At 49.2% G+C, this 14,700-nt stretch overlaps 1 long non-coding RNA gene across 1 annotated transcript in view; it reads right to left on the reverse strand.

Moving 5' to 3' along the window:
* The window catches only part of LOC120938131, a 332,977-nt gene that overhangs the window by 145,227 nt on the left and 173,050 nt on the right, over positions 1 to 14,700 (reverse strand). The gene's annotated exons all lie outside the window — the stretch shown is intronic.

A 14,700-nucleotide genomic window follows, 5' to 3' on the forward strand; every position in this document is an offset into this window, starting at 1 on the left:
GCCAAGGATTTGGTTTGTGAGTTGAAATCACTTTCAACATTCGGTTGGTTTTGCTTCAGTAATGATTGATTGTTCCGCTCGCTCTTTGTTTTGTTGTGGTTTATGATACTGCCAGACAAAGGCTAATCATCGACGTACCGCACAGCCCCCCCCCCCCTAACGTCCGCCTTCTGATATCAGCAGTGCAGGGATTGGAAGGCTTCGTCTGTCGGATCTCTATCTGCTTCCAAATGTCTTTCTTTTTTTAAAGAGGTGTTTATATTTCACTCAGAGATGGATCAAATTCTTCATTGGCTGGACTGATGGGTAAAGGCTGAAGGTGCATTCCGTGCTGCCTCTCCTACAGCCCCACAAATACTAACCTGAGGCCCCCTCTTGATCCAGCGACGTGCACAAGTGCCTCTGCTGTCCAGGGTCTCTCCCTCCTCATTGGCTGGACTGATAGGTAAGGGCTGAAGGTGCATTCTGTGCTGCCTCCCCTACAGCCCCACAAATACTAACCTGAGGCCCCCTCTTGATCCAGCGACGTGCACAAGTGCCTCTGCTGTCCAGGGTCTCTCCCTCCTCATTGGCTGGACTGATAGGTAAGGGCTGAAGGTGCATTCTGTGCTGCCTCCCCTACAGCCCCACAAATACTAACCTGAGCCCCCTCTTGATCCAGCGACGTGGACAAGTGCCTCGGCTGTCCAGGGTCTCTCCCTCCTCATTGGCTGAGGCAGCAGCAGGAGCTGTCAATCACAGCCAGTGAGCCAATGAGGAGAGAGTGGGCTATTGGGCTGAGCCGTGGCTCGATGTGCCTTATGGACTTATGTCTTATGGATTCAGGAGCGAGCACGCACCAGTGCCCCCCATCAGGGCCGCTGATGGGGGGGGACCTCCAGTCCTTCTGTAGGGGGCCCCGGGCACACAGGGGGGCCCAAACGCCAGAGGAAATGAGGGGCAATTACAGGATGCCCTGTGCAGCAGCTGAAAACCCTCCCGCCGGCTTTTAGCTGTTGCAGGGAGAGACACAGACGCAACTGCCTGCTTCCTTGTCCTGTTAGAAAAAACAACCCTGTATTGTTTTAATCCCTTGTAAAATTAAAAATTGCGTACAAATTATTTGTAAAAATTGTAAAATTAAATAATTTTTTTTTTTTAAATTATAAAATGTTTTTGTTCAAAAATGTTGAAAACTATTTTAAAAAGGTCCAATTCACACGTCTTCTCTGTTATCGGTGTGTCCGCTAAGAATGATTGTAGTATATTTATTGTGACAAAAAAAAAAGTTTAATATATATATTTGAGGGGGGGGCGGGCCCTGCAAGGTAGGCTGTATGGGGCCCCGTGATTTCCAACAGCAGCCCCGCCCCCCCATACCAGCAGCTTGCTATTCGGGATGTGAAGGAATGTAATGAACATAATGATAATTATAAAAATGCCAATTTTCTTATATGTTTCTATGCAACTCCTTACTTATTATATAGTGTACAGCTTGGCTCTGATTCCGGAACTAAAGGTGGCGACTACCCCCTGCTGCCCACGCACTGGAGGTATGAGGAAGAAAAGAAGAGGACAAGCACAACCGAGCTTCAAACATCAAGTTCCTGCATTTCAGCCAACCAGATGTGCCTTTTAGACCATCGCATTTACATAGTAGTGACCAGTGGCGATCGGTGCTCAACATTTTTTGGGGGTGCAAACGAACAAAAAAAAAAAAAAACATCAATTGCAGCCTCACTGTGCCCATCAATTGTCGCCACTGTGCCATCCAATGCTCCCAATGCTGCCACTGTGCCATCCAATGCTGCCACTGAGCCATCAAATGCTCCCAATGCTGCCACTGTGCCATCCAATGCTGCCACTATCATCCAATGCTGCCACTGTGCCATCCAATGCTGCCACTGTGCCATCCAATGCTGACACTGTGCCATCCAATGCTGCCACTGTGCCATTCAATGATGCCACTGTGCCATTCAATGCTCCCAATGCTGCCACTGTGCCATCCAATGCTGCCACTATCATCCAATGCTCCCACTGTGCCATCCAATGCTGCCACTGTGCCAGCCAATGCTTCCACTGTGCCATCCAATGCTCCCAATGCTGCCACTGTGCCATCCAATGCTGCCACTATCATCCAATGCTGCCACTGTGCCATCCAATGCTGTCACTGTGGCATCCAATGCTCCCAATGCTGCCACTGTGCCATCCAATGCTGCCACTGTGCCATTCAATGATGCCACTGTGCCATTCAATGCTCCCAATGCTGCCACTATGCCATCCAATGCTGCCACTGTGCCATTCAATGCTGCCACTGTGCCATCCAATGCTCCCAATGCTGCCACTGTACCATCCAATGCTCCCAATGCTGCCACTGTGCCATCCAATGCTGCCACTATCATCCAATGCTGCCACTGTGCCATCCAATGCTCCCAATGCTGCCACTGTGCCATCCAATGCTGCCACTGTGCCATTCAATGCTGCCACTGTGCCATCCAATGCTCCCAATGCTGCCACTGTACCATCCAATGCTCCCAATGCTGCCACTGTGCCATCCAATGCTTCCACTATCATCCAATGCTCCCACTGTGCCATCCAATCCTGCCACTGTGGCATCCAATGCTCCCAATGCTGCCTCTGTGCCATCCAATGCTGCCACTGTGCCATTCAATGCTGCCACTGTGCCATTCAATGCTGCCACTGTGCCATCCAATGCTGCCACTCTGCCATCCAATGCTGTCACTGTGCCATTCAATGCTGCCACTGTGCCATCGAATGCTCCCAATGCTGCCACTGTGCCATCGAATGTTATCAATGCTGCCACTGTGCCATCAAACACAGCCACTGTACCATCAATTGTCGCCACAGTGCCATCAATTAAAATATATAAAATAAAATACAAAATAAAATAAAAATAAATAACTTAAAATACAAATTAATTTAATTAAATTAAGTAAAATTAAATAAAAATAATGAATAATGCTGAAAAACAAAAAAAGAAAAAAATATACTAAAAAAGCTAAATAAAAATTGAAAAAAAATATATAAAATAAAATGCAAAATAAATAAATAAAATAAAAATAAATAACATAAAATAAAAATAAATGTAATTAAATTAAGTAAAATTAAATAAGAATAATGAATAATGCTGAAAAAGAAAAAAATACTAAAAAAGCTAAATAAAAATTGAAAAAATATATATAAAATAAAATGCAAAATAAATAAATAAAATAAAAATAAATAACATAAAATAAAAATAAATTTAATTAAATTAAGTAAAATTAAATAAAAATAATGAATAATGCTGAAAAAGAAAAAAAAATACTAAAAAAGCTAAATAAAAATTGAAAAAAATATATATAAAATAAAATGCAAAATAAATAAATAAAATAAAAATAAATAACATAAAATAAAAATAAATGTAATTAAATTAAGTAAAATTAAATAATGAATAATGCTGAAAAAGAAAAAAAAATACTAAAAAAGCTAAATAAAAATTGAAAAAATATATAAAATAAAATTCAAAATAAATAAATAAAATAAAAATAAATAACATAAAATAAAAATAAATGTAATTAAATTAAGTAAAATTAAATAAAAATAATGAATAATGCTGAAAAAGACAAACAATACTAAAAAAGCTAAATAAAAATTGAAAAAAAATATATAAAAAAAATACAAAATACATAAAATAAAAATAAATAACATAAAATAAAAATACATTTAATTAAATTAAGTAAAATTAAATAAAAATAATGAATAATGCTAAAAAAGAAAAAAAATACTAAAAAAGCTAAATAAAATTGAAAAAAAAATATATAAAAAAAATACAAAATACATAAAATAAAATAAAAATATAACATAAAAAAAATTAAAAAAATTATGAATTAAAAAAAACTGAGATGGACTTTATTTATTTTTTTCTGATTCAACAGAATCACTTTCAATAAAATGTTATGGGCGGGGAAGCCTACTATATTCTTTTTTTTTTATTTGTTTATAGAAATAATGTAAGTAAGGAACAATCAGGCATGCAGATCTGTCACTGAATCAGAAGTAACAGCCTTTGCTGGGGACGGCGGCGCACAGCCAGCGCCTTTATGCATGGGAGGCTCCGAATGAGATCTGTGCTGTCGGGAAAGAAGAGCTGATTATCGGCCGCGATGTGGACGCTTCTGCTCAATTCGTGTTTTTAGTATGCGGCGACACATCTGCTGCGCTGCACAAGAATTGGAGACATGTGGCCACAACAGATAGGCAATTAGGAAACAAAAGAATCAAAAAAGGCCGAGAGAAACGGCGGATTAATATGCACCGCGCTCCGTCTGAATCTAGGGCGCCAAATGTTTTGTACCCCGAGGCGAGACGTTTTCAAGTGAAAACTTGAAATCCAATAGCGGAGAGGGCCTGTGTTCCCTAATTAAAATTAGAATCGCGTACAATGGCTATTAATATCACTCACAATCGCGTTAGAAAGTCAGCTGTCTGCAGGGAAGATCGCCCCGCGCCTTCCTGGAAATCATCGAATTAATGGGCAACATTTTTAATTTGCAAATAAATATTTAACCACTTGTTTACTGTTGCATTTTTTTTTTTTTTGCTAGAAATTATTTTAAACCCCACAAAAAGTGTATATTTTCTGAAGCAGAGACCCTGGCGAATAAAATGGTGGTAGCTGCAATTTTTTATTTTTATGTTGCAAAATATTTGTGCAGCTATTTATCAAATGCATATTTTTGGGCAAAAATACACAAAAGTATTTTTACTTTTGTGTATTTTTGGGAAACAAATATGCATTTTTTTTTTATAATTAGAGCAAACACACAAAATATTGCACCCAATTATTTGGTAAATTGTAAAAAAAAAAGAAAAAAATTAGGTTGTGTTGAGTAAATACGGACTAACATTTTATTTTTTATTATTATTTATTATTATTTATTATTATTTATTATTATTTATTTATTATTATTTACAAATAAACATTTAATCACTTTTGCTTGTTTACTGTTGCAATTTTTTTTTAATTTGCACACGTTTAAATTGTTTTTATTTTTATTTATTTTTTGCTAGAAATTACTGCATTTTTTTTTTTTTTTTTATGTTGCAAAAATATTTGTGCAGCTATTTTATCAAATGCAGATTTTTGGGAAAAAATACACAAAAGTATTTTTACTTTTGTGTATTTTTTCCCAAAAATATGCATTTTTTTAATAATTTGAGCAAACACACAAAATATTACGCCCAATTATTTGGATCCCTCTCACACTGTGACAGGCTGTCAGTGACTCGCACACAGTGCTGGCAATATGACTTTTCCCTGCACCCACAATGTGGTATTTTCTACTTCACTCTATTCATCATAAATAAATGACATTCGACCTAGAGGGGAAATAGCCTTATAACATTCACAGTATATGTTTGAATGCATTTTAATTTTAATGTATTTTTTTTTTTAATATACACGCCTCTTAATGTTCACATCTAGTTTAACAAGTCCTTTTATCTCCGCAGAGCCGTGTGTGGGTCAGCAAAAGAAAAAAAAAGGGGGGGGCAGGAGGACCGATCTCCAAAGAAGGGATCGTTGGGAGCGCTATTTATTTGCAGCAGACGGTGCGGCCGAACGTTGGGAAGAGGAACCGGCGGGTTTTTATGACTCAGAACCATTTTCTTTTTCATAAACACATTTTCAATTCCTCATCCGCCGACATCAGAGCCGCTATTACACCAGTTCACGGGCTGGAAGAGGAGATGGATACCGTGTTTTGCTGATAATCTGCGCCGAGGGAATCGCAGCAGCTGCCAAAAATCAGGGGGGAAAAAATGAGCGCTCCAAAAATGCAATTAGAACATTTAAAGGCATTGCAACCAAAACTAGTAGAAGAATCCAGCCACACCACGGCGTCCCCGCTAAGACCGCTGCGTCCCCGCTAAGACCGCTGCATCCCCGCTAAGACCGGTGTGCCCCCGCTAAGACCGCTACGTCCCCGCTAAGACCGCTGTGCCCCCGCTAAGACCGCTACGTCCCCGCTAAGACCGCTGTGCCCCCGCTAAGACCGCTACGTCCCCGCTAAGACCGCTGTGCCCCCGCTAAGACCGCTACGTCCCCGCTAAGACCGCTGTGCCCCCGCTAAGACCGCTACGTCCCCGCTAAGACCGCTGCGCCCCCGCTAAGACCGCTGCGCCCCCGCTAAGAGCGCTGCGTCCCCGCTAAGACCGCTACGTCCCCGCTAAGACCGTTGCGTCCCCGCTAAGACCGCTGCATCCCTGCTAAGACTGCTGTGCCCCCGCTAAGAACGCTGCGTCCCCGCTAAGACTGCTACGTCCCCACTAAGACCGCTGTGTCCCCGCTTTGACCGATGTGTCCCAGCTAAGACTGCTACGTCCCCAGTAAGACAGCTGTGTCCCCACTATAACCGCTGCGTCCCCGCTAAGACCGCTGCATCCCCACTAAGACCGCTGTGTCCCCACTAAGACCGCTGCGTCCCCACTAAGACCGCTGTGTCCCCACTAACACCGCTGCGTCCCCACTAAGACCGATGCATCCCCGCTAAGACCGCTGCGTCCCCGCTAAGACCGCTGCATCCCCGCTACAACTGCTGCGTCCCCGCTAAGACCGCTGCGCCCCCGCTAAGACCGCTGTGTCCACACTAAGACTGCTGCGCCACCGCTAAGACCGCTGCGTCCCCGCTAAGATCGCTGCGTCCCCACTAAGACTGCTAAAGCCCCCTCTAAGACCGCTGCGTCCCCGCTAAGACCGCTGCGTCCCCACTAAGACCGCTGTGTCCCCACTAAGACCGCTGCGTCCCCACTAAGACCGATGCATCCCCGCTAAGACCGCTGCGTCCCCGCTAAGACCGCTGCATCCCCGCTACAACTGCTGCGTCCCCGCTAAGACCGCTGCGCCCCCGCTAAGACCGCTGTGTCCACACTAAGACTGCTGCGCCACCGCTAAGACCGCTGCGTCCCCGCTAAGATCGCTGCGTCCCCACTAAGACTGCTAAAGCCCCCGCTAAGACCGCTGCATCCCCGCTAAGACCGCTGTGTCCCCACTAAGACCGCTGCGTCCCCGCTAAGACCGATGCGTCCCCGATAAGACTGCTATGTCCCCGCTAAGACCGATGCGTCCCCGCTAAGACTGCTGCGTCCCCGCTAAGACCGCTGCATCCCCGCTACAACTGCTGCGTCCCCGCTAAGACCGCTGTGCCCCCGCTAAGACCGTTGCGCCCCCGCTAAGACCGTTGTGTCCCCGCTAAGACCGCTACGTCCCTGCTAAGACCGCTGCATCCCCGCTACAACTGCTGCGTCCCCGCTAAGACCGTTGCGCCCCCGCTAAGACCGCTACGTCCCCACTAAGACCGCTGCGTCCCCGCTAAGACCAATGCGTCCGCGCTAAGACCGCTGCGTCCCCGCTAAGACCACTGCATCCCCGCTACAACTGCTGCGTCCCCGCTAAGACCGTTGTGTCCCCGCTAAGACCGCTGCGTCCCCGCTAAGACCACTGCGCCCCCGCTAAGACCGTTGCATCACCGCTAAGACCGCTGTGCCCCCGCTAAGACCGCTGCATCCCCGCTAAAACCGATGCGTCCCCGCTAAGACCACTGCGCCCCTGCTAAGACCGTTGTCACCGCAAAGACCGCTGCGCCCCCACTATAACCGCTACATCCCCGCTAAGACCGCTACATCCCCGCTAAGACCGCTACGTCCCCGCTAAGACTGCTACGTCCCCGTTAAGATCGCTGCGTCCCCACTAAGACTGCTAAAGCCCCCGCTAAGACCGCTGCGTCCCCGCTAAGACCGCTGCGTCCCCACTAAGACCGCTGTGTTCCCACTAAGACCGCTGCGTCCCCACTAAGACCGATGCATCCCCGCTATGACTGCTATGTCCCCGCTAATGACCGCTGCGTCCCCGCTAAGACCGCTGCGCCCCCGCTAAGACCGCTGTGTCCACACTAAGACTGCTGCGCCACCGCTAAGACCGCTGCGTCCCCGCTAAGATCGCTGCGTCCCCACTAAGACTGCTAAAGCCCCCGCTAAGACCGCTGCGTCCCCGCTAAGACCGTTGTGTCCCCACTAAGACCACTGCGTCCCCGCTAAGACCGATGCGTCCCCGCTAAGACTGCTATGTCCCCGCTAAGACCGCTGCGTCCCCGCTAAGACCGCTGCGTCCCCGCTAAGACCGCTGCATCCCCGCTACAACTGCTGCGTCCCCGCTAAGACCGCTGTGCCCCCGCTAAGACCGTTGCGCCCCCGCTAAGACCGTTGTGTCCCCGCTAAGACCGCTACGTCCCTGCTAAGCCCGCTGCATCCCCGCTACAATTGCTGCGTCCCCGCTAAGACCGTTGCGCCCCCGCTAAGACCGCTACGTCCCCACTAAGACCGCTGCGTCCCCGCTAAGACCAATGCGTCCCCGCTAAGACCGCTGTGTCCCCGCTAAGACCGCTGCATCCCCGCTACAACTGCTGCGTCCCCGCTAAGACCACTGCGCCCCCGCTAAGACCGTTGCATCACCGCTAAGACCGCTGTGCCCCCGCTAAGACCGCTGCATCCCCGCTAAAACCGATGCGTCCCCGCTAAGACCACTGCGCCCCTGCTAAGACCGTTGTCACCGCAAAGACCGCTGCGCCCCCACTATAACCGCTACATCCCCGCTAAGACCGCTACATCCCCGCTAAGACCGCTACGTCCCCGCTAAGACTGCTACGTCCCCGCTAAGACCGCTACGTCCCCACTAAGACCGCTGCGTCCCCGCTAAGACCGCTGCATCCCCGCTAAGACCGCTGTGCCCCCGCTAAGACCGCTGCATCCCCGCTAAGACTGCTACGTCCCCGCTAAGACCGCTACGTCCCCGCTAAGACCGCTACGTCCCCGCTAAGACCGCTGTGTCCCCGCTAAGACCGCTGCATCCCCGCTAAGACCGCTGTGCCCCCGCTAAGACCGCTGCATCCCCGCTAAGACTGCTACGTCCCCGCTAAGACCGCTACGTCCCCGCTAAGACCACTGTGTCCCCGCTAAGACCGCTGCGTCCCCGCTAAGACCGCTGCGCCCCCGCTAAGACTGCTGCATCCCCGCTAAGACTGCTACGTCCCCGCTAAGACCGCTACGTCCCCGCTAAGACCGCTGTGTCCCCGCTAAGACCGCTGCGTCCCCGCTAAGACTGCTCATGCCTGACAGGTTTATTGACTCAGCGGACCCTGCGGCCCCCATCACCCCCCATACTTCCCAACTTCAACCAAACAGATACAATAAATAAACAAAATAACAAAAACATGGTAACAATGTCATTTTAAAGTAATGTAAAGTGGCTGAAAACCTTTGAGATAAAAAACAAAAACAAAATATTTTTCTATGTATTTCTTGTGTATGACCTTGGCTTGGCTCCTGACCTCCCTTCCATCTTCAGCTGCACTGCTCACCTGTGTATGACCTTGGCTTGACTCCTGACCTCCCTTCCATCTCCAGCTGCACAGCTCACCTGTGTATGACCTTGCCTTGGCTCCTGACCTCCCTTCCATCTTCAGCTGCACTGCTCACCTGTGTATGACCTTGTCTTGGCTCCTGACCGCTCTTCCATTGCCAGCTGCACTGCTCACCTGTGTATGACCTTGGCTTAGCTCCTGACCTCTCTTCCATCTCCAGCTGCACTGCTCACCTGTGTATGACCTTGTCTTAGCTCCTGACCTCCCTTCCATCTCCAGCTGCACTGCTCACCTGTGTATGACCTTGCCTTGACTCCTGACCTCCCTTCCATATTCAGCTGCACAGCTCACCTGTGTATGACCTTGGCTTGGCTCCTGACCTCCCTTCCATCTTCAGCTGCACAGCTCACCTGTGTATGACCTTGTCTTGGCTCCTGACCTCCCTTCCATCTCCAGCTGCACAGCTCACCTGTGTATGACCTTGCCTTGGCTCCTGACCTCTCTTCCATCTTCAGCTGCACTGCTCACTTGTGTTTGATCTTGGCTTGGCTCCTGACCTCTCTTCCATCTCCAGCTGCACTGTTCTTCTGTGTATGACCTTTCCTTGGCTCCTGACCTCTCTTCCATCTTCAGCTGCACTGCTCACTTGTGTTTGATCTTGGCTTGGCTCCTGACCTCTCTTCCATCTCCAGCTGCACTGTTCTTCTGTGTATGACCTTGTCTTAGCTCCTGACCTCTCTTCAATCTCCAGCTGCACTGATCACCTGTGTATGACCTTGCCTTGGCTCCTGACCTCTCTTCCATCTTCAGCTGCACTGCTCACCTGTGTATGACCTTTCCTTGGCTCCTGACCTCTCTTCCATCTCCACCTGCACTACTCACCTGTGTATGACCTTGGCTTGACTCCTAACCTCCCTTCCATTTCCAGCTGCACTGCTCACCTGTGTATGACCTTGTCTTGGCTCCTGACCTCTCTTCCATCTCCAGCTGCACTACTCACCTGTGTATGACCTTGGCTTGACTCCTAACCTCCCTTCCATTTCCAGCTGCACTGCTCACCTGTGTATGACCTTGTCTTGGCTCCTGACCTCTCTTCCATCTCCAGCTGCACTACTCACCTGTGTATGACCTTGGCTTGACTCCTAACCTCCCTTCCATTTCCAGCTGCACTGCTCACCTGTGTATGACCTTGTCTTGGCTCCTGACCTCTCTTCCATCTCCAGCTGCACTGCTCTTCTGTGTATGACCTTGTCTTACCTCCTGACCTCTCTTCCATCTCCAGCTGCACTGATCACCTGTGTATGACCTTGGCTTGACTCCTGACCTCCCTTGCATCTCCAACTGCACTGCTCACCTGTATATGACCTTTCCTTGACTCCTGACCTCCCTAGCATCCCCAGCTGCACTGCTCACCTGTGTATGACCTTGGCTTGGCTCCTGACCTCCCTTCCATCTCCAGCTGCACTGCTCACCTGTGTATGACCTTGGCTTGACTCCTGATCTCTCTTTCACCCCCAGCTGCACTGCTCACCTGCGTATGACCTTTCTTTGGCTCCTGACCTCTCTTCCATCTCCAGCTGCACTGCTCACCTGTGTATGACCTTTTCTTGGCTCCTGACCTCTCTTCCATCTCCAGCTGCACTGCTCACCTGTGTATGACCTTGGCTTGACTCCTGACCTCCCTTCCATCTCCAGCTGCACTGCTCACCTGCATATGACCTTTCCTTGGCTCCTGACCTCTCTTCCATCTCCAGCTGCACTGCTCACCTGTGTATGACCTTGGCTTGACTCCTGACCCCTTATCCATCTCCAGCTGCACAGCTCACCTGTGTATGACCTTGGCTTGACTCCTGATCTCTCTTTCACCCCCAGCTGCACTGCTCACCTGTGTATGACCTTGCCTTGACTCCTGACCTCCCTTCCATCTCCAGCTGCACTGCTTACCTGTGTATGACCTTTTCTTGGCTCCTGACCTCTCTTCCATCTCCAGCTACACTGCTCACCTGTGTATGACCTTGGCTTGACTCCTGACCTCCCTTCCATCTCCAGCTGCACTGCTCACCTGTGTATGACCTTGGCTTGACTCCTGATCTCTCTTTCACCCCCAGCTGCACTGCTCACCTGCATATGACCTTTCCTTGGCTCCTGACCTCTCTTCCATCTCCAGCTGCACTGCTCACCTGCATATGACCTTTCCTTGGCTCCTGACCTCTCTTCCATCTCCAGCTGCACTGCTCACCTGTGTATGACCCAGGCTTGGCTCCTAACCTCTCTTCCATCTCCAGCTGCACTGCTCACCTGTGTATGACCTTTCCTTGGCTCCTGACCTCCCTTCCATCTCTAACTGCACTGCTCACTTGTTTTGGACCTTGGCTTGGCTTCGGACAACCTCTCTTCTTCACTCCATACCACTTACCTGTGCATAATCTTGGCTAGGCCTCGACCATGACACTGCTGCCTTCCAGACCTGCCCTACGGCCCTGCCCTGGATCATCCTACCATGGGTATATATGCTGCCAGCTGCAGAACCTTCTCGGGACTTCTGTGAGTCTCCTATTTGCTGCCTAGGTTAAGCCCGGCCTTGCTGACCATCTCCATGGGAAACTATCACAACCTGGATCCTTGGAACTTGTGCAGCTTTGTGCCTTGCTTGTCCTATCACCATATTCTGGGTTATTCGCAACAGAGCTGCAAAGGAAGCCCTCTCGTCATGTCAAGCTCCGACCAGGTACGTCTGTAGCGACCTCCTAGTGTAGGATGCTAGGTTAGATTGTTGCTTCCTCTGTAATCAAGAGAGCAATGATCATTTGCCCTGGCCTGTTCAGGGTTTTGCAGGCTAGGTGTTAGATTATCCATCTGCAGCCTCACTGTGCCCATCTGCAGCCTCACTGTGCCAATTTGCAGGCTCAGTGTGCCCATCTGCAGCCTCACTGTGTCCATCTGCAGCCTCACTGTGCCCATTTGCAGCCTCACTGTGCCCATTTGCAGCCTCACTCTGCCCATATGCAGCCTCACTGTGCCCATCTGCAGCCTCACTGTGCCCATCTGCAGCCTCACTGTGTCCATCTACAGCCTCACTGTGCCCATCTGCAGCCTTGCTGTGCCCATCTGCAGCCTCACTGTGTCCATCTGCAGCCTCACTGTGTCCATCTGCAGACTCACTGTGCCCATCTGCAGCCTCACTGTGCCCATCTGCAGCATCATTGTGCCCATATGTAGCCCACTGTGCCCATCTGCAGCCTCACTGTGTCCATTTGCAGACTCACTGTGTCCATTTTCAGACTCACTGTGCCCAACTGCAGCCTCACTGTGGCCATCTGCAGCCTCACTGTGTCCATCTGCAGCCTCACTATGCCCATCTGCAGCCTCACTGTGCCCATCTGCAACCTCATGTGCCCATCTGCAGCCTCACTGTGTCCATCTGTAGCCTCACTGTGCCCATCTGCAGCCTCACTGTGCCCATCTGCAGCCTCACTGTGTCCATCTGTAGCCTCTATGTGCCCATCTGCAGCCTCAATGTGCCCATCTGCAGCCTCACTGTGCCCATCTGCAGCCTCACTGTGCCCATCTGCAGATTTCAAATTTTTGGTATTTTTTTCATTTATATAATAATAATAAATAAAACCCAGAGGTGATCAAATACCACCAAAAGAAAGCCCCCCCCCCCGCTGATCCCGGCGGATGATGACATGAAGACCTTGAAGGGTCTTCGGTTGAGATGTGTACTTTTCCTAATCACGGCCATCATCTGGCATCCGGGAGCGGACTCCGGAACAACGGAATTATTCCTCTGATTGTAGACTTTTGACAGAAAAGGAAAGCGGGGTCATTAATCGCGAGGCGGAAAAATGAAATGGCGTCTCCTTCTGCCTGAGCCGATCTGATCTCGTAATTGTCATCATTATAATCATTGTTATTATTTATGCCACATCATCGTTCTCGAAACGCGCCGGCCCAAGACGACGGGAACCTCGAGCAATCTTCACATTATTTCCAGGCTATTCATAGCGGGGAGGGGGAGGGGGAGGGAACGGCGAGCAATTCCGTGCGCCGACCGAGAACATCGAGGAACGGAAATAACTCCATCGAAGGGCGCCGCCCCCTTCCAACGCCAGGAAATGGACCCGACCGCTGCGGAATGAGGAACCGGATGGGACACTATTCCTCCCACTGACACCAATGATGGGGACACTATTCCTCCCACTGACACCAATGATGGGTCACTATTCCTCCCACTGATACCAATGATGGGACACTATTCCCCCCACTGACACCAATGATGGGACACTATTCCTCCCACTGATACCAATGATGGGGACACTATTCCTCCCACTGACACCAATGATGGGACACTATTCCTCCCACTGATACCAATGATGGGACACTATTCCCCCCCACTGACACCAATGATGGGACACTATTCCTCCCACTGACACCAATGATGGGGCACTATTCCTCCCACTGACACCAATGATGGGACACTATTCCTCCCACTGATACCAATGATGGGACACTATTCCTCCCACTGACACCAATGATGGGACACTATTCCTCCCACTGACACCAATGATGGGGCACTATTCCTCCCACTGACACCAATGATGGGACACTATCCCTCCCACTGATACCAATGATGGGACACTATTCCTCCCACTGACACCAATGATGGGACACTATTCCTCTCACTGACACCAATGATGGGACACTATTCCTTCCATTGACACCAGTGATGGGACACTATTCCTACCACTGACACCAATGATGGGACACTATTCCTCCCACTGACACCAGTGATGGGACACTATTCCTACCACTGACACCAATGATGGGACACTATTCCTCCCACTGACACCAATGATGGGACACTATTCCTCCCACTGATACCAATGATGGGACACTATTCCTCCCACTGACACCAATGATGGGACACTATTCCTTCCATTGACACCAGTGATGGGACACTATTCCTACCACTGACACCAATGATGGGACACTATTCCTCCCACTGACACCAATGATGGGACACTATTCCTACCACTGACACCAATGATGGGACACTGTTCCTCCCACTGACACCAGTGATGGGACACTATTCCTACCACTGACACCAATGATGGGACACTATTCCTCCCACTGACACCAATGATGGGACACTATTCCTCCCACTGATACCAATGATGGGACACTATTCCTCCCACTGACACCAATGATGGGACACTATTCCTCCCACTGACACCAATGATGGGACACTATTCCTCCCACTTACACCAATGATGGGACACTATTCCTCCCACTGACACAAATG

Source organism: Rana temporaria, chromosome 4, assembly GCF_905171775.1.
Source record: "Rana temporaria chromosome 4, aRanTem1.1, whole genome shotgun sequence".
Lineage (NCBI taxonomy): Eukaryota > Metazoa > Chordata > Amphibia > Anura > Ranidae > Rana > Rana temporaria.